Below are 20523 nucleotides of genomic sequence, written 5' to 3'. Positions count from 1 at the left end.
CATGTAGTGAATCAGAAGAGAAAATAAGGGGCTTGTTGAAAATAACACAGAAATAAGGGTTGGCAGTCAAATAAACCTCGGAAAGCAAAGGGGAGGATGTGGTAGGTTATTGAAACAGATAAAGAATTTGGAAATAAATAAAGTGGAGAAAAAATGCCCGCCAAGTTGGATCCGAACCCACGACCTCCAGTATACCAGTCTCGTGCGATCACCACTAACCTACCGGCGCGGCAACTTTCCCCTCCACTTTTTGGTGATTTATGTTATGGTATTTTTGGTTCCTGTGCTTGGGGGTGGTAGCCAGCGCCACTCGGACTGCTCGGTGTGAAGGGGACCTTCTTTTTAACCCCCAGGCCATGACTCTAGTTTCTAGGACATGTCGAGAGTGGTCGACCAAAGTGAACCCTCTTAAGCTTCCTATGGCACCAAGAATTCCAGATCAGAGGCCCTCGCTATGCATATAGTGAATCAGAATAGGAAACGAGGGGCTCATTGAAAATTAGACAGAACTAAGAGTTGGCAGTCAAAAAAACCTCGGAAAGAAAAGGGAAGGATGTGGTAGGTCATTGAAACACATAAAGAATTTGGAAAGAAAAACGAAATTGAAGAAAAAATGCCCGCCATGTGGGATCCGAACCCACAACCTCCAGAATACCGGTCTGGTGCAATAACCACTATGCTACCAGTGGCGCGATTTTCCCCTCCACTATCTGGGGTATTTATCTTTAGTTTTTTTTGGTTCCTGTGCTTGGGGATGGTAGCCAGCGCCACTCAGACTACTCGGGGTGAAGGGAACCTTCTTTTTAACTCCCAGGCCATGTCTCTAGTGTCTACGACATGTCGAGAGTGGTCGACCAGCGTTGAACCCTCTGAAGCTTCCTATGGCACCAAGACTCCTAGAACAGAGGCTTTTGCTATGCATGTAGTGAATCAGAATGGGAAATGAGGGGCTCGTTGAAAATAACACAGAAATAACGGCTGGCAGAGAAATAAAGCTCGGAAAGCAAAGAGGAGGATGTGGTAGGTCATGAAACAGATAAAGAATTTGGAAAGAAAGAAAGTTGAGAAAAAATGCCCGTCAGGTGGGATCCGAAACCACGACCTCCAGAATACCGGTCTGGTGCGATAACCACTGCGCTACCGGCGGGGTGATTTTACCCTCCATTTTCTAGAATAATTAGGTTTAGGTATTCTTGGTTCCTGTGCTTGGGGGTGGTAGCCAGCGCCGCTCGGACTAATTTGGGTGAAGGGGAGCTTCTTTTCACCCCCGGGCCGTGACTTGTGTCTACGACATGTCGAGAGTGGTCGACCAGCGTTAAACCCTCTTAAGCTTCCTAAGGCACCAAGTCTGCCAGAAGAAAGGCCTCTCGATGCATGTAGTGAATCAGAATAGAAAATGAGGGGCTTGTTGAAAATAACACAGAAATTAGGGTTCGCAGTCAAATAAACCTCGGAAAGCAAAGGGGAGGATGTGGTAGGTCATTGAAACCGATAACGAATTCGGAAAGAAAAAAAGAAAGTGGAGAAAAAATACCCACCAGGTGGGATCCGAACCCACGACCTCCAGAATACTGGTCTGGTGCGATAACCGCTACGCTACCGAAGGGGAGATTTTACCCTCCACTTTCTGGGGTATTTGTTTAGGTATTTTTGGTTCCTGTGCTTGCGGGTGGTAGCCAGCGCCACTCGGACTACTCGGGGTGAAGGGGACCTTCTTTTTAACCCCCGGGCCGTGCCTCTAGTGCCTAAGACATGTCGAGAGTGGTCGACCAGCGTTGAACCATCTTAAGCTTCCTATGACACCGAGACTGCTAGAACAGAGGCCCTCCCTATGCATGTTGTGAATCAGAATATGAAATGAGGGGCTCGTTGAAAATAACAGAGAAATAAGGGTTGGCAGTCAAATAAAGCTCGGAAAGCAAAGGGGAGGATGTGGTAGGTGATTGAAACAGATAAAGAATTTGGAAAGAAAAAAAGAAAGTGGAGAAAAAATACCCGCCAGGTGGGATCTGAATCCACGACCTCCAGAATACCGGTCTGGTGCGATAATCACTACGCTACCGGCGGGGCGATTTTACCCTCCACTTTCTAGGGTTTTATGTTTAGGTATTCTTGTTTCCTGTACTTGGCGGTAGTCGCCAGCGCCACTCGGACTACTCGGGGTGAACAGGACCTTCTTTTTACCCCCAGGCCGTGACTCTAGTGTCTACGACATGTCGAGAGTGGTCGACCAGTGTTGAACCCTCTTAAGGTTCCTAAGGCACCAAGACTGCCAGAACAGAGGCCCTCCCTATGCATGTAGTGAATCAGAATAGAAAATGAGGGGCTTGTTGAAACTAACACAGAAATAAGGGTTGGCAGTCAAAGACACCTCAGAAAGCAAAGGGGAGGATGTGGTAGGTCATTGAAACAGATAAAGAATTTGGAAAGAAAGTTGATAAAAAATCTCTGCCAGGTGATAAATGAACTCACGACCTCCAGAATACTGGTCTGGTGCGATAACCACTACGCTACCGGCGGGGCGATTATACCCTCCACTTTCTAGGGTTTTATGTTTAGGTATTCTTGGTTCCTGTGCTTGGTGGTAGTAGGCAGCGCCACTGAGACTACTCGCGGTGAAAGGAACCTTCTTTTTAACTCCCGGGCCATGTCTCTAGTGTCTACGACATGTCGAGAGTGGTCGACCAGCATTGAACCCTCTTAAGCTTCCCATGGCACCAAGACTGCCAGAACAGGGGCTCTTGATATGCATGGAGTGAATCAGAATGGGAAATGATGGGCTCGTTGAAAATAACACAGAAGTAAGGGCTGGCAGTCAAATACACCTCGGAAAGCAAAGAGGAGGATGTGGTAGGTCACTGAAACAGATAAAGAATTTGGAAAGAAAGAGAGTTGAGAAAAAATGCCCGCCAGGTGGGATCCGAAACCACGACTTCCAGAATAGCGGTCTGGTGCGATAACCACTGCGCTACCGGCGGGGGGATCCTCTTTCTAGGGTATTGAGGTTTAGGTTTTCTTGGATTCTGTGGTTGGCGGTCGTAGGCAGCGCCACTCGGACTACTCGGGGTTAAGGGAACCTTCTTTTTAACTCCCGGGCCGTGACTCCAGAGTGTACAACATGTCGAGAGTGGTCGACCAGCATTGAACCCTCTTAAGCTTCCCATGGCACCAAGAGTTCCAGAAAAGCGGCCCTTGCTACGCATGTAGTGAACCAGAATAGGAAATGAGGGGCTCGTTGAAAATAACACAGAAATAAGGCTTGGCAGTCAAATAAACCTCGGAAAGCAAAGGGAGGATGTGGTAGGTCATTGAAACAAATAAAGAATTTGGAAAGAAAAAAAGAAAGTGAAGAAAAAATACCCGCCAGGTGGGATCCGAACCCACGACCTCCAGAATACCGGCCTGGTGCAATAACCACTCCGCTACCGAAGGGGAGATTTTCCCCTCCACTTTCTGGGGTATTTGTTTAATTATTTTTGGTTCTTGTGCTTCGCGGTAGTAGCCAGCACCACTCGGACTACTCGGGGTGAAGGGGACCTTCTTTCTAACCTCCGGGCCGTGACTCTAGTGCCTACGACAAGTCGAGAGTGGTCGACCAGTGTTGAACCCTCTTAAGCTTCCTATGGCACCAAGACTGCTAGAACAGAGGCCCTCGCTATGCATGTAGTGAATCAGAATTGGAAATGAGGGGCTTGTTAAAATAACACAGAAATAAGGGTTGGCAGTCAAAAACACCTCAGAAAGCAAAGGGGAGGATGTGGTAGGTCATTGAAACAGATAAAGAATTTGGAAAGAAAGAAAGTTGAGAAAAAATTCCCGCCAGGTGAGATTTAAACCCACGACCTCCAGAATACCAGTCTGGTACGATAACCACTACGCTAGTGGCGGGGTGATTTTACCCTCCACTTTCTAGGGTTTTATGTTTAGGTATTCTTGTTTCCTGTACTTGGCGGTAGTCGCCAGCGCCACTCGGACTACTCGGGGTGAACAGGACCTTCTTTTTACCCCCAGGCCGTGACTCTAGTGTCTACGACATGTCGAGAGTGGTCGACCAGCGTTGAACCATCTTAAGCTTCCAATGGCACAAAGACTGCTAGAACAGAGGCCCTTGCTGCATGTAGTGAATCAGAATAGGAAATGAAGGGCTCGTTGAAAATAACACAGAAATAAGGGTTGGCAGTCAAATAAACCTCCGAAAGCAAAGGGGAGGATGTGGTAGGTCATTGAAAGAGATAAAGAATTTGCAAAGAAAGACAATGGAGAAAAATTTCCCGCCAGGTGGGATCCGAACCCACGACCTTTAGAATACCGGTCTGGTGCGATAACCACTATGCTACCGCCGGCGCGATTTTCCCCTCTAATTTCTTGGGTATTTGTGTTAAGGTATTTTTGGTTCCTGTGCTTGGGGGTGGTAGCCAGCGCCACTCGGACTACTCGGGGTGAAGGGGACCTTCTTTTTAACCCCCAGGCCTTGCCTCTAGTGTCTACGACATGTCGAGAGCGGTCGGCTAGTTTGAACCCTCTTAAGCTTCCAAAAGCACCAAGACTGCGAGAACAGAGGCCCTCGCTCTGCATGTAGTGAATCAGAAAAGGAAAGGAGGGGCTCGCTGAAAATAACACAGAAATAAGGGTCGGCAGTCAAATAAACCTCGGAATGCAAAGGGGGAGGATGTGGTAGGTCATTGAGACACATAAAGAATTTGGAAAGAAAGTGGAGAAAAAATGCCCGCCAGGTGGGATGCGAACCCAAGACCTCCAGAATACCGGTCTGGTGCAATAACCACTAGGCAATTTCCGGGGCGATTTTCCCCTCCACTTTTTGGGGTATTTATGTTAAGGTATTTTTGGTTCCTGTGCTTGGGGAATGTAGCCAGCACCACTCGGACTACTCGGGGTGAAGGGGACCTTCTTTTTAACCCCCAGGCCATGACTCTAGTGTCTACAACATGTCGAGAGCGGTCGACCAGTGTTGAACCCTCTTAAGCTTCCTATGGCACCAAAACTGCAAGAACAGAGGCCCTCACTTTGCATGTAGTGAATCAGAATAGGAAATGAGGGGCTCGTTTAAAATAACACAGAAATAAGGGTTGGCAGTCTAATAAACCTCGGAAAGCAAAGGGAAGGATGTGGTAGGTCATTGAAGCACAAAGAATTTGGAAAAAAACAAAGAAAGTGGAGATAAAATGCCCTCCAGGTAGGACCTGAACCCACGACCTCCAGAATACCGGTCTGGTGCGATACCACTATGCTACTGGAGAGGCGATATTCCCCTCCACTTTCTGGGGTATTCATGATAAGGTATTTTTAGTTCCTGTGCTTGGGGGTGGTAGGCAGCGCCACTCGGACTACTCGGGGTGACGGGGACCTACTTTTTAACCCCCGAGCCATGACTCTAGTGTCTAAGACATGTCGAGAGTGGTCGACCAGTATTGAAAACTCTCAAGCTTCCTATGGCATCAAGATTGCCAGAACAGAGGCCCTCGCTCTGCATCTAGTGAATCAGAATAGGAAATGAGGGGCTTGTTGAAAATAATACAGAAATAAGGGTTGGCAGTCAAATAAACCTCGGAAAGCAAAGGGGAGGATCTGGTAGGTCATTGAAACACATAAAAAATTTCGAAAGAAAGAAAGAGAGTGGAGAAAAAAGTCCCGCTAGGTGGGATCTGAACCCACGACCTCCAGAACCCCGGTCTCGTGCAATAACCACTACGCCACCGGCGGGGCGATTTTACCCTCCACTTTCTAGGGTTTTATGTTTAGGTATTTTTGGTTCCTGTGCGTGGGGGTGGCAGCATATGCCACTAGGACTACTCGGGGTGAAGGGGAGCTTCTTTTTAACCCCCATGCGTGACTCTAGTGTCTACGACATGTCGAGAGCGGTCGACCAGCGTTGAACCCTCTTAAGCTTCCTATGGCACCAAGACTGCCAGAACAGAGTCCCCCACTAGGCATGTAGTGAATCAGAATAGGAAATGACAGGCTCGTTGAAAATAACACAGAGTAAGGGTTGACAGTCAAACAAACCTCGGAAAGCAAAGGGGAGGATGTGGTAGGTCTTTGAAAGAGATAACGAATTTGCAAAGAAAGAAAGAAAATGGAGAAAAATTTCCCTCCAGGTGGGATCCGAACCCACGACCTTTAGAATACTGGTCTGGTGCGATAACAGCTATGCTACCGCCGGCGCGATTTTCCCCTCCACTTACTGGGGTATTTGCGTTAAGGTATGTTTGGTTCCTGTGCTTGGGGGTGGTAGCCAGCGCCACTCGGGCTACTAGGGGTTAAGGGGACCTTCTTTTTAACCCCCAGGCCGTGACTCTAGTGTCTACGACATGTCGAGAGCAGTCAAATTGTTTGAACCTTATTAAACTTCCTATGGCACCAAGACTGCCAGAACAGACGCCCTCACTTTGCATGTGTGAATCAGAATAAGAAATGAGGGGCTCATTTAAAATAACACAGAAATAAGGGTTGGCAGTCAAATAAACCTAGGAAAGCAAAGGGGAGGATGTGGTAGGTCATTGAAACACATAAAGAATTTGGAAAGAAAGATAGAACGTGGAGAAAAGATGCCCGCCAGGTCTGATCAGAACCCACGACCTCCAGAATACCGGTTTCGTGCGATAACCACTACGTTACCAGCGGCGCGATTAACCCCTCCACTTTCTGGGGTTTTTTATGATAAGTTATTTTTGGTTCCTGTGCTTGGGGGTGGTAGCCAGCGCCACTCGTGCTACTCGGGGTGAAGGGGACCTTCTTTTTAACCCCCAGGCCATGACTCTAGTTTCTAGGACATGTCGAGAGTGGTCGACCAAAGTGAACCCTCTTAAGCTTCCTATGGCACCAAGAATTCCAGATCAGAGGCCCTCGCTATGCATATAGTGAATCAGAATAGGAAACGAGGGGCTCATTGAAAATTAGACAGAACTAAGGGTTGGCAGTCAAAAAAACCTCGGAAAGAAAAGGGAAGGATGTGGTAGGTCATTGAAACACATAAAGAATTTGGAAAGAAAAACGAAATTGAAGAAAAAATGCCCGCCATGTGGGATCCAAACCCACAACCTCCAGAATACCGGTCTGGTGCAATAACCACTATGCTACCAGCGGCGCGATTTTCCCCTCCACTATCTGGGGTATTTATCTTTAGTTTTTTTTGGTTCCTGTGCTTGGGGATGGTAGCCAGCGCCACTCAGACTACTCGGGGTGAAGGGAACCTTCTTTTTAACTCCCAGGCCATGTCTCTAGTGTCTACGACATGTCGAGAGTGGTCGACCAGCGTTGAACCCTCTTAAGCTTCCTATGGCACCAAGACTCCTAGAACAGAGGCTTTTGCTATGCATGTAGTGAATCAGAATGGGAAATGAGGGGCTCGTTGAAAATAACACAGAAATAACGGCTGGCAGAGAAATAAAGCTCGGAAAGCAAAGAGGAGGATGTGGTAGGTCATGAAACAGATAAAGAATTTGGAAAGAAAGAAAGTTGAGAAAAAATGCCCGTCAGGTGGGATCCGAAACCACGACCTCCAGAATACCGGTCTGGTGCGATAACCACTGCGCTACCGGCGGGGTGATTTTACCCTCCATTTTCTAGAATAATTAGGTTTAGGTATTCTTGGTTCCTGTGCTTGGGGGTGGTAGCCAGCGCCGCTCGGACTAATTTGGGTGAAGGGGAGCTTCTTTTCACCCCCGGGCCGTGACTTGTGTCTACGACATGTCGAGAGTGGTCGACCAGCGTTAAACCCTCTTAAGCTTCCTAAGGCACCAAGTCTGCCAGAAGAAAGGCCCTCTCGATGCATGTAGTGAATCAGAATAGAAAATGAGGGGCTTGTTGAAAATAACACAGAAATTAGGGTTCGCAGTCAAATAAACCTCGGAAAGCAAAGGGGAGGATGTGGTAGGTCATTGAAACCGATAACGAATTCGGAAAGAAAAAAAGAAAGTGGAGAAAAAATACCCACCAGGTGGGATCCGAACCCACGACCTCCAGAATACTGGTCTGGTGCGATAACCGCTACGCTACCGAAGGGCAGATTTTACCCTCCCCTTTCTGGGGTATTTGTTTAGGTATTTTTGGTTCCTGTGCTTGCGGGTGGTAGCCAGCGCCGCTCGGACTAATCGGGGTGAAGGGGACCTTCTTTTAACGCCTTGGCCGTGACTGTAATTTCTACGACATGTCGAGAGTGGTCGACCAGCGTTGAACCCTCTTAAGCTTCCTAATTCACCAATACTGCCAGAACAAAGGCCCTCCCTATGCATGTAGTGAATCACAAAAGAAAATAAGAGGCTTGTTGAAAATAACACAGAAATAAGGGTTGGCAGTCAAATAAACCTCGGAAAGCAAAGGGGAGGATGTGGTAGGTCATTGAAAGAGATAAAAAATTTGAAAAGAAAGTGGAGAAAAAATGCCCGCCAGGTGGGATCCAAACCCAAGACCTCCAGAATATATGTCTGTTGCTATAACCACTACGCTACCGCCGGCGTGATTTTCCCCTCCACTTTCTGGGGTATTTATATTAAGGTATTTTTGGTTCCTGTGCTTGGGGTGGTAACCAGCGCCACTCGGACTACTCGGGGTGAAGGGGACCTTCTTTTTAACCCCCGGGCCGTGCCTCTAGTGCCTAAGACATGTCGAGAGTGGTCGACCAGCGTTGAACCATCATAAGCTTCCTATGACACCGAGACTGCTAGAACAGAGGCCCTCCCTATGCATGTAGTGAATCAGAATATGAAATGAGGGGCTCGTTGAAAATAACAGAGAAATAAGGGTTGGCAGTCAAATAAAGCTCGGAAAGCAAAGGGGAGGATGTGGTAGGTGATTGAAACAGATAAAGAATTTGGAAAGAAAAAAAGAAAGTGGAGAAAAAATACCCGCCAGGTGTGATCCGAACCCACGACCTCCAGAATACCGGCCTGGTGCGATAACCACTTCGCTACCGAAGTGGAGATTTTCCCCTCCACTTTCTAGGGTATTTGTTTAGGTATTTTTGGTTCCTGTGCTTGGGGTTGGTAGCCAGCGCCGCTCGGACTAATCGGGGTGAAGGGGACCTACTTTTAACACCCGGGCTGTGATTGTAGTGTCTACGACATGTCGAGAGTGGTCGACCAGTGTTGAACCCTCTTAAGGTTCCTAAGGCACCAAGACTGCCAGAACAGAGGCCCTCCCTATGCATGTAGTGAATCAGAATAGAAAATGAGGGGCTTGTTGAAACTAACACAGAAATAAGGGTTGGCAGTCAAAGACACCTCAGAAAGCAAAGGGGAGGATGTGGTAGGTCATTGAAACAGATAAAGAATTTGGAAAGAAAGTTGATAAAAAATCTCTGCCAGGTGATAAATGAACTCACGACCTCCAGAATACTGGTCTGGTGCGATAACCACTACGCTACCGGCGGGGCGATTATACCCTCCACTTTCTAGGGTTTTATGTTTAGGTATTCTTGGTTCCTGTGCTTGGTGGTAGTAGGCAGTGCCACTGAGACTACTCGCGGTGAAAGGAACCTTCTTTTTAACTCCCGGGCCATGTCTCTAGTGTCTACGACATGTCGAGAGTGGTCGACCAGCATTGAACCCTCTTAAGCTTCCCATGGCACCAAGACTGCCAGAACAGGGGCTCTTGATATGCATGGAGTGAATCAGAATGGGAAATGATGGGCTCGTTGAAAATAACACAGAACTAAGGGCTGGAGGTCAAATACACCTCGGAAAGCAAAGAGGAGGATGTGGTAGGTCACTGAAACAGATAAAGAATTTGGAAAGAAAGAGAGTTGAGAAAAAATGCCCGCCAGGTGGGATCCGAAACCACGACTTCCAGAATAGCGGTCTGGTGCGATAACCACTGCGCTACCGGCGGGGGGATCCTCTTTCTAGGGTATTGAGGTTTAGGTTTTCTTGGATCCTGTGCTTGGCGGTCGTAGGCAGCGCCACTCGGACTACTCGGGGTTAAGGGAACCTTCTTTTTAACTCCCGGGCCGTGACTCCAGAGTGTACAACATGTCGAGAGTGGTCGACCAGCATTGAACCCTCTTAAGCTTCCCATGGCACCAAGAGTTCCAGAAAAGCGGCCCTTGCTACGCATGTAGTGAACCAGAATAGGAAATGAGGGGCTCGTTGAAAATAACACAGAAATAAGGCTTGGCAGTCAAATAAACCTCGGAAAGCAAAGGGAGGATGTGGTAGGTCATTGAAACAAATAAAGAATTTGGAAAGAAAAAAAGAAAGTGAAGAAAAAATACCCGCCAGGTGGGATCCGAACCCACGACCTCCAGAATACCGGCCTGGTGCAATAACCACTCCGCTACCGAAGGGGAGATTTTCCCCTCCACTTTCTGGGGTATTTGTTTAATTATTTTTGGTTCTTGTGCTTCGCGGTAGTAGCCAGCACCACTCGGACTACTCGGGGTGAAGGGGACCTTCTTTCTAACCTCCGGGCCGTGACTCTAGTGCCTACGACAAGTCGAGAGTGGTCGACCAGTGTTGAACCCTCTTAAGCTTCCTATGGCACCAATACTGCTAGAACAGAGGCCCTCGCTATGCATGTAGTGAATCAGAATTGGAAATGAGGGGCTTGTTAAAATAACACAGAAATAAGGGTTGGCAGTCAAAAACACCTCAGAAAGCAAAGGGGAGGATGTGGTAGGTCATTGAAACAGATAAAGAATTTGGAAAGAAAGAAAGTTGAGAAAAAATTCCCGCCAGGTGAGATTTAAACCCACGACCTCCAGAATACCAGTCTGGTACGATAACCACTACGCTAGTGGCGGGGTGATTTTACCCTCCACTTTCTAGGGTTTTATGTTTAGGTATTCTTGTTTCCTGTACTTGGCGGTAGTCGCCAGCGCCACTCGGACTACTCGGGGTGAACAGGACCTTCTTTTTACCCCCAGGCCGTGACTCTAGTGTCTACGACATGTCGAGAGTGGTCGACCAGCGTTGAACCATCTTAAGCTTCCAATGGCACAAAGACTGCTAGAAAAGAGGCCCTTGCTGCATGTAGTGAATCAGAATAGGAAATGAAGGGCTCGTTGAAAATAACACAGAAATAAGGGTTGGCAGTCAAATAAACCTCGGAAAGCAAAGGGGAGGATGTGGTAGGTCATTGAAAGAGATAAAGAATTTGCAAAGAAAGACAATGGAGAAAAATTTCCCGCCAGGTGGGATCCGAACCCACGACCTTTAGAATACCGGTCTGGTGCGATAACCACTATGCTACCGCCGGCGCGATTTTCCCCTCTAATTTCTTGGGTATTTGTGTTAAGGTATTTTTGGTTCCTGTGCTTGGGGGTGGTAGCCAGCGCCACTCGGACTACTCGGGGTGAAGGGGACCTTCTTTTTAACCCCCAGGCCTTGCCTCTAGTGTCTACGACATGTCGAGAGCGGTCGGCTAGTTTGAACCCTCTTAAGCTTCCAAAAGCACCAAGACTGCGAGAACCGAGGCCCTCGCTCTGCATGTAGTGAATCAGAAAAGGAAAGGAGGGGCTCGCTGAAAATAACACAGAAATAAGGGTCGGCAGTCAAATAAACCTCGGAATGCAAAGGGGGAGGATGTGGTAGGTCATTGAGACACATAAAGAATTTGGAAAGAAAGTGGAGAAAAAATGCCCGCCAGGTGGGATGCGAACCCAAGACCTCCAGAATACCGGTCTGGTGCAATAACCACTAGGCAATTTCCGGGGCGATTTTCCCCTCCACTTTTTGGGGTATTTATGTTAAGGTATGTTTGGTTCCTGTGCTTGGGGGTGGTAGCCAGCGCCACTCGGGCTACTAGGGGTTAAGGGGACCTTCTTTTTAACCCCCAGGCCGTGACTCTAGTGTCTACGACATGTCGAGAGCAGTCAAATTGTTTGAACCTTATTAAACTTCCTATGGCACCAAGACTGCCAGAACAGACGCCCTCACTTTGCATGTGTGAATCAGAATAAGAAATGAGGGGCTCATTTAAAATAACACAGAAATAAGGGTTGGCAGTCAAATAAACCTAGGAAAGCAAAGGGGAGGATGTGGTAGGTCATTGAAACACATAAAGAATTTGGAAAGAAAGATAGAACGTGGAGAAAAGATGCCCGCCAGGTCTGATCAGAACCCACGACCTCCAGAATACCGGTTTCGTGCGATAACCACTACGTTACCAGCGGCGCGATTAACCCCTCCACTTTCTGGGGTTTTTTATGATAAGTTATTTTTGGTTCCTGTGCTTGGGGGTGGTAGCCAGCGCCACTCGTGCTACTCGGGGTGAAGGGGACCTTCTTTTTAACCCCCAGGCCATGACTCTAGTTTCTAGGACATGTCGAGAGTGGTCGACCAAAGTGAACCCTCTTAAGCTTCCTATGGCACCAAGAATTCCAGATCAGAGGCCCTCGCTATGCATATAGTGAATCAGAATAGGAAACGAGGGGCTCATTGAAAATTAGACAGAACTAAGGGTTGGCAGTCAAAAAAACCTCGGAAAGAAAAGGGAAGGATGTGGTAGGTCATTGAAACACATAAAGAATTTGGAAAGAAAAACGAAATTGAAGAAAAAATGCCCGCCATGTGGGATCCAAACCCACAACCTCCAGAATACCGGTCTGGTGCAATAACCACTATGCTACCAGCGGCGCGATTTTCCCCTCCACTATCTGGGGTATTTATCTTTAGTTTTTTTTGGTTCCTGTGCTTGGGGATGGTAGCCAGCGCCACTCAGACTACTCGGGGTGAAGGGAACCTTCTTTTTAACTCCCAGGCCATGTCTCTAGTGTCTACGACATGTCGAGAGTGGTCGACCAGCGTTGAACCCTCTTAAGCTTCCTATGGCACCAAGACTCCTAGAACAGAGGCTTTTGCTATGCATGTAGTGAATCAGAATGGGAAATGAGGGGCTCGTTGAAAATAACACAGAAATAACGGCTGGCAGAGAAATAAAGCTCGGAAAGCAAAGAGGAGGATGTGGTAGGTCATGAAACAGATAAAGAATTTGGAAAGAAAGAAAGTTGAGAAAAAATGCCCGTCAGGTGGGATCCGAAACCACGACCTCCAGAATACCGGTCTGGTGCGATAACCACTGCGCTACCGGCGGGGTGATTTTACCCTCCATTTTCTAGAATAATTAGGTTTAGGTATTCTTGGTTCCTGTGCTTGGGGGTGGTAGCCAGCGCCGCTCGGACTAATTTGGGTGAAGGGGAGCTTCTTTTCACCCCCGGGCCGTGACTTGTGTCTACGACATGTCGAGAGTGGTCGACCAGCGTTAAACCCTCTTAAGCTTCCTAAGGCACCAAGTCTGCCAGAAGAAAGGCCCTCTCGATGCATGTAGTGAATCAGAATAGAAAATGAGGGGCTTGTTGAAAATAACACAGAAATTAGGGTTCGCAGTCAAATAAACCTCGGAAAGCAAAGGGGAGGATGTGGTAGGTCATTGAAACCGATAACGAATTCGGAAAGAAAAAAAGAAAGTGGAGAAAAAATACCCACCAGGTGGGATCCGAACCCACGACCTCCAGAATACTGGTCTGGTGCGATAACCGCTACGCTACCGAAGGGCAGATTTTACCCTCCCCTTTCTGGGGTATTTGTTTAGGTATTTTTGGTTCCTGTGCTTGCGGGTGGTAGCCAGCGCCGCTCGGACTAATCGGGGTGAAGGGGACCTTCTTTTAACGCCTTGGCCGTGACTGTAATTTCTACGACATGTCGAGAGTGGTCGACCAGCGTTGAACCCTCTTAAGCTTCCTAATTCACCAATACTGCCAGAACAAAGGCCCTCCCTATGCATGTAGTGAATCACAAAAGAAAATAAGAGGCTTGTTGAAAATAACACAGAAATAAGGGTTGGCAGTCAAATAAACCTCGGAAAGCAAAGGGGAGGATGTGGTAGGTCATTGAAAGAGATAAAAAATTTGAAAAGAAAGTGGAGAAAAAATGCCCGCCAGGTGGGATCCAAACCCAAGACCTCCAGAATATATGTCTGTTGCTATAACCACTACGCTACCGCCGGCGTGATTTTCCCCTCCACTTTCTGGGGTATTTATATTAAGGTATTTTTGGTTCCTGTGCTTGGGGTGGTAACCAGCGCCACTCGGACTACTCGGGGTGAAGGGGACCTTCTTTTTAACCCCCGGGCCGTGCCTCTAGTGCCTAAAACTTGTCGAGAGTGGTCGACCAGCGTTGAACCATCATAAGCTTCCTATGACACCGAGACTGCTAGAACAGAGGCCCTCCCTATGCATGTAGTGAATCAGAATATGAAATGAGGGGCTCGTTGAAAATAACAGAGAAATAAGGGTTGGCAGTCAAATAAAGCTCGGAAAGCAAAGGGGAGGATGTGGTAGGTGATTGAAACAGATAAAGAATTTGGAAAGAAAAAAAGAAAGTGGAGAAAAAATACCCGCCAGGTGTGATCCGAACCCACGACCTCCAGAATACCGGCCTGGTGCGATAACCACTTCGCTACCGAAGTGGAGATTTTCCCCTCCACTTTCTAGGGTATTTGTTTAGGTATTTTTGGTTCCTGTGCTTGGGGTTGGTAGCCAGCGCCGCTCGGACTAATCGGGGTGAAGGGGACCTACTTTTAACACCCGGGCTGTGATTGTAGTGTCTACGACATGTCGAGAGTGGTCGACCAGTGTTGAACCCTCTTAAGGTTCCTAAGGCACCAAGACTGCCAGAACAGAGGCCCTCCCTATGCATGTAGTGAATCAGAATAGAAAATGAGGGGCTTGTTGAAACTAACACAGAAATAAGGGTTGGCAGTCAAAGACACCTCAGAAAGCAAAGGGGAGGATGTGGTAGGTCATTGAAACAGATAAAGAATTTGGAAAGAAAGTTGATAAAAAATCTCTGCCAGGTGATAAATGAACTCACGACCTCCAGAATACTGGTCTGGTGCGATAACCACTACGCTACCGGCGGGGCGATTATACCCTCCACTTTCTAGGGTTTTATGTTTAGGTATTCTTGGTTCCTGTGCTTGGTGGTAGTAGGCAGTGCCACTGAGACTACTCGCGGTGAAAGGAACCTTCTTTTTAACTCCCGGGCCATGTCTCTAGTGTCTACGACATGTCGAGAGTGGTCGACCAGCATTGAACCCTCTTAAGCTTCCCATGGCACCAAGACTGCCAGAACAGGGGCTCTTGATATGCATGGAGTGAATCAGAATGGGAAATGATGGGCTCGTTGAAAATAACACAGAAGTAAGGGCTGGAGGTCAAATACACCTCGGAAAGCAAAGAGGAGGATGTGGTAGGTCACTGAAACAGATAAAGAATTTGGAAAGAAAGAGAGTTGAGAAAAAATGCCCGCCAGGTGGGATCCGAAACCACGACTTCCAGAATAGCGGTCTGGTGCGATAACCACTGCGCTACCGGCGGGGGGATCCTCTTTCTAGGGTATTGAGGTTTAGGTTTTCTTGGATCCTGTGCTTGGCGGTCGTAGGCAGCGCCACTCGGACTACTCGGGGTTAAGGGAACCTTCTTTTTAACTCCCGGGCCGTGACTCCAGAGTGTACAACATGTCGAGAGTGGTCGACCAGCATTGAACCCTCTTAAGCTTCCCATGGCACCAAGAGTTCCAGAAAAGCGGCCCTTGCTACGCATGTAGTGAACCAGAATAGGAAATGAGGGGCTCGTTGAAAATAACACAGAAATAAGGCTTGGCAGTCAAATAAACCTCGGAAAGCAAAGGGAGGATGTGGTAGGTCATTGAAACAAATAAAGAATTTGGAAAGAAAAAAAGAAAGTGAAGAAAAAATACCCGCCAGGTGGGATCCGAACCCACGACCTCCAGAATACCGGCCTGGTGCAATAACCACTCCGCTACCGAAGGGGAGATTTTCCCCTCCACTTTCTGGGGTATTTGTTTAATTATTTTTGGTTCTTGTGCTTCGCGGTAGTAGCCAGCACCACTCGGACTACTCGGGGTGAAGGGGACCTTCTTTCTAACCTCCGGGCCGTGACTCTAGTGCCTACGACAAGTCGAGAGTGGTCGACCAGTGTTGAACCCTCTTAAGCTTCCTATGGCACCAATACTGCTAGAACAGAGGCCCTCGCTATGCATGTAGTGAATCAGAATTGGAAATGAGGGGCTTGTTAAAATAACACAGAAATAAGGGTTGGCAGTCAAAAACACCTCAGAAAGCAAAGGGGAGGATGTGGTAGGTCATTGAAACAGATAAAGAATTTGGAAAGAAAGAAAGTTGAGAAAAAATTCCCGCCAGGTGAGATTTAAACCCACGACCTCCAGAATACCAGTCTGGTACGATAACCACTACGCTAGTGGCGGGGTGATTTTACCCTCCACTTTCTAGGGTTTTATGTTTAGGTATTCTTGTTTCCTGTACTTGGCGGTAGTCGCCAGCGCCACTCGGACTACTCGGGGTGAACAGGACCTTCTTTTTACCCCCAGGCCGTGACTCTAGTGTCTACGACATGTCGAGAGTGGTCGACCAGCGTTGAACCATCTTAAGCTTCCAATGGCACAAAGACTGCTAGAAAAGAGGCCCTTGCTGCATGTAGTGAATCAGAATAGGAAATGAAGGGCTCGTTGAAAATAACACAGAAATAAGGGTTGGCAGTCAAATAAACCTCGGAAAGCAAAGGGGAGGATGTGGTAGGTCATTGAAAGAGATAAAGAATTTGCAAAGAAAGACAATGGAGAAAAATTTCCCGCCAGGTGGGATCCGAACCCACGACCTTTAGAATACCGGTCTGGTGCGATAACCACTATGCTACCGCCGGCGCGATTTTCCCCTCTAATTTCTTGGGTATTTGTGTTAAGGTATTTTTGGTTCCTGTGCTTGGGGGTGGTAGCCAGCGCCACTCGGACTACTCGGGGTGAAGGGGACCTTCTTTTTAACCCCCAGGCCTTGCCTCTAGTGTCTACGACATGTCGAGAGCGGTCGGCTAGTTTGAACCCTCTTAAGCTTCCAAAAGCACCAAGACTGCGAGAACCGAGGCCCTCGCTCTGCATGTAGTGAATCAGAAAAGGAAAGGAGGGGCTCGCTGAAAATAACACAGAAATAAGGGTCGGCAGTCAAATAAACCTCGGAATGCAAAGGGGGAGGATGTGGTAGGTCATTGAGACACATAAAGAATTTGGAAAGAAAGTGGAGAAAAAATGCCCGCCAGGTGGGATGCGAACCCAAGACCTCCAGAATACCGGTCTGGTGCAATAACCACTAGGCAATTTCCGGGGCGATTTTCCCCTCCACTTTTTGGGGTATTTATGTTAAGGTATTTTTGGTTCCTGTGCTTGGGGAATGTAGCCAGCACCACTCGGACTACTCGGGGTGAAGGGGACCTTCTTTTTAACCCCCAGGCCATGACTCTAGTGTCTACAACATGTCGAGAGCGGTCGACCAGTGTTGAACCCTCTTAAGCTTCCTATGGCACCAAAACTGCAAGAACAGAGGCCCTCACTTTGCATGTAGGGAATCAGAATAGGAAATGAGGGGCTCGTTTAAAATAACACAGAAATAAGGGTTGGCAGTCTAATAAACCTCGGAAAGCAAAGGGAAGGATGTGGTAGGTCATTGAAGCACAAAGAATTTGGAAAGAAACAAAGAAAGTGGAGATAAAATGCCCTCCAGGTAGGACCTGAACCCACGACCTCCAGAATACCGGTCTGGTGCGATACCACCATGCTACTGGAGAGGCGATATTCCCCTCCACTTTCTGGGGTATTCATGATAAGGTATTTTTAGTTCCTGTGCTTGGGGGTGGTAGGCAGCGCCACTCGGACTACTCGGGGTGAAGGGGACCTACTTTTTAACCCCCGAGCCATGACTCTAGTGTCTAAGACATGTCGAGAGTGGTCGACCAGTATTGAAAACTCTCAAGCTTCCTATGGCATCAAGATTGCCAGAACAGAGGCCCTCGCTCTGCATCTAGTGAATCAGAATAGAAAATGAGGGGCTTGTTGAAAATAATACAGAAATAAGGGTTGGCAGTCAAATAAACCTCGGAAAGCAAAGGGGAGGATCTGGTAGGTCATTGAAACACATAAAAAATTTCGAAAGAAAGAAAGAGAGTAGAGAAAAAAGTCCCGCTAGGTGGGATCTGAACCCACGACCTCCAGAACCCCGGTCTCGTGCAATAACCACTACGCCACCGGCGGGGCGATTTTACCCTCCACTTTCTAGGGTTTTATGTTTAGGTATTTTTGGTTCCTGTGCGTGGGGGTGGCAGCATATGCCACTAGGACTACTCGGGGTGAAGGGGAGCTTCTTTTTAACCCCCATGCGTGACTCTGGTGTCTACGACATTTCGAGAGCGGTCGACCAGCGTTGAACCCTCTTAAGCTTCCTATGGCACCAAGACTGCCAGAACAGAGTCCCCTACTAGGCATGTAGTGAATCAGAATAGGAAATGACGGGCTCGTTGAAAATAACACAGAGTAAGGGTTGACAGTCAAACAAACCTCGGAAAGCAAAGGGGAGGATGTGGTAGGTCTTTGAAAGAGATAACGAATTTGCAAAGAAAGAAAGAAAATGGAGAAAAATTTCCCTCCAGGTGGGATCCGAACCCACGACCTTTAGAATACTGGTCTGGTGCGATAACCGCTATGCTACCGCCGGCGCGATTTTCCCCTCCACTTACTGGGGTATTTGCGTTAAGGTATGTTTGGTTCCTGTGCTTGGGGGTGGTAGCCAGCGCCACTCGGGCTACTAGGGGTTAAGGGGACCTTCTTTTTAACCCCCAGGCCGTGACTCTAGTGTCTACGACATGTCGAGAGCAGTCAAATTGTTTGAACCTTATTAAACTTCCTATGGCACCAAGACTGCCAGAACAGACGCCCTCACTTTGCATGTGTGAATCAGAATAAGAAATGAGGGGCTCATTTAAAATAACACAGAAATAAGGGTTGGCAGTCAAATAAACCTAGGAAAGCAAAGGGGAGGATGTGGTAGGTCATTGAAACACATAAAGAATTTGGAAAGAAAGATAGAACGTGGAGAAAAGATGCCCGCCAGGTCTGATCAGAACCCACGACCTCCAGAATACCGGTTTCGTGCGATAACCACTACGTTACCAGCGGCGCGATTAACCCCTCCACTTTCTGGGGTTTTTTATGATAAGTTATTTTTGGTTCCTGTGCTTGGGGGTGGTAGCCAGCGCCACTCGTGCTACTCGGGGTGAAGGGGACCTTCCTTTTAACCCCCAGGCCGTGACTCTAGTGTCTACGACATGTCTAGGGTGGTCGACCAGTTTGAAATCTCTTAACCTTTCTATGGCACCAAGACTGCGAGAACAGAGGCCCTCGCTATGCAAGCAGTGAATCAGAATAGGAAATGAGGGACTCGTTGAAAATAACATAGAAATAAGGGTTCGCAATCAAATAAACCTCGGAAAGCAAGGGGAGGATGTGGTAGCTCATTGATACAGTTAAAGAATTTGGAAAGAAAAAAGTGGAGAAAAAATGCCTGCCAGGTGGGATCCGAGCCCACGACCTCCAGAATACGCGTCTGGTGTGATAACCACTACGCTACTGGCGGGGCAACGTTCCCCTCCACTTTCTGGGGTATTTATGTTTAGGTATTTTTTTGGTTCTGTGCTTGGGGGTGGTAGCCAGCGCCACTCTGACTATTCGGGGTGAAGGGGACCTACTTTTTAACCCCCGGGCCGTGACTCTAGTGTCTAAGACATATTGAGAGTGGTCTACCAGTGTTAAAAACTCTTAAGCTTCCTATGGCATCAAGATTGCCAGAACAGAGGCCCTCGCTATGCATCTAGTGAATCAGAATCGGAAATGAGGGGCTTGTTGAGAATAACACAGAAATTAGGGTTGGCAGTCAAATAAACCTCAGAAACCAAAGGGGAGAATGTGGTAGGTCATTGATACACATAAAAAATTTGGAAAGAAAAAAGACAGTGGAGAAAAACGTCCCGCTAGGTGGGATCTGAACACACAACCTCCAGAATCACGGTCTCCTGCAATAACCACATAACCACAACGCCGCCGGCGGGGCGATTTTACCCTCCACTTTCTAGGGCTTTATGTAAAGGTATTTTTGGTTCCTGTGCTTGGGGGTGGTAGCCAGTGCCACTCGCACTACTCGGAACGATGGGGACCTTCTTTTTACCCCCAGGCCGCGACACTAGTGTCTACGACATGTCGAGAGTGGTCGACCAGCGTTGAACCATCTTAAGCTTCCTATGGCCCCAAGACTGCTAGAACAGAGGCCCTCGCAATGCATGTAGTGAATCAGAAAAGGAAATGAGGGGCTCGTTGAAAATAACACAGAAATAGGCGTTGGCAGTCAAATAAACCTCGGAAAGGAAAGGGGAGGATGTGGTAGGTCATTGAAACACAAAAAAAATTAGGAAAGAAAGAAAGTGGAGAAAAAATGCCGCCAGGTGTGATCCGAACCCACGACCTCCAGGATACCGGTTTCATGCGATAACCACTACGCTACCGGCGGCGCGATTTTCCCCTTCCAGTTTCTGGGGTATTTATGTTTAGGTATTTTTGGTTCCTGTGCTTGGGGGTGGTAGCAAATTCCACTCGGACTTCTCGGGATGAAGGGGACCTTCTTTTTAACCCCCACGCCGTGACTCTTGTGTCT

The 20523-nt window shown here is 47.8% G+C and overlaps 3 non-coding genes and 1 pseudogene across 3 annotated transcripts; 1 reads left to right on the top strand and 3 right to left on the bottom strand.

The window, feature by feature from the left end:
- Positions 1-20523, top strand: part of LOC144166055 (uncharacterized) — a 123468-nt pseudogene that overhangs the window by 77781 nt on the left and 25164 nt on the right.
- Trnat-agu (transfer RNA threonine (anticodon AGU)) lies at positions 1534-1606 on the bottom strand. The gene has a single exon. It is a non-coding gene; the product is annotated as a tRNA-Thr (tRNA).
- Trnat-agu (transfer RNA threonine (anticodon AGU)) lies at positions 7950-8022 on the bottom strand. The gene has a single exon. It is a non-coding gene; the product is annotated as a tRNA-Thr (tRNA).
- Trnat-agu (transfer RNA threonine (anticodon AGU)) lies at positions 13435-13507 on the bottom strand. Its single transcript has one exon. It is a non-coding gene; the product is annotated as a tRNA-Thr (tRNA).

This window comes from Haemaphysalis longicornis, unplaced genomic scaffold (assembly GCF_048455015.1).
Source record: "Haemaphysalis longicornis isolate Haplotype H1 unplaced genomic scaffold, Haemaphysalis longicornis Haplotype H1 scaffold_1, whole genome shotgun sequence".
Taxonomy (NCBI): Eukaryota; Metazoa; Arthropoda; class Arachnida; order Ixodida; family Ixodidae; genus Haemaphysalis; species Haemaphysalis longicornis.
This window is presented reverse-complemented; position numbering and strand designations above follow the sequence as displayed.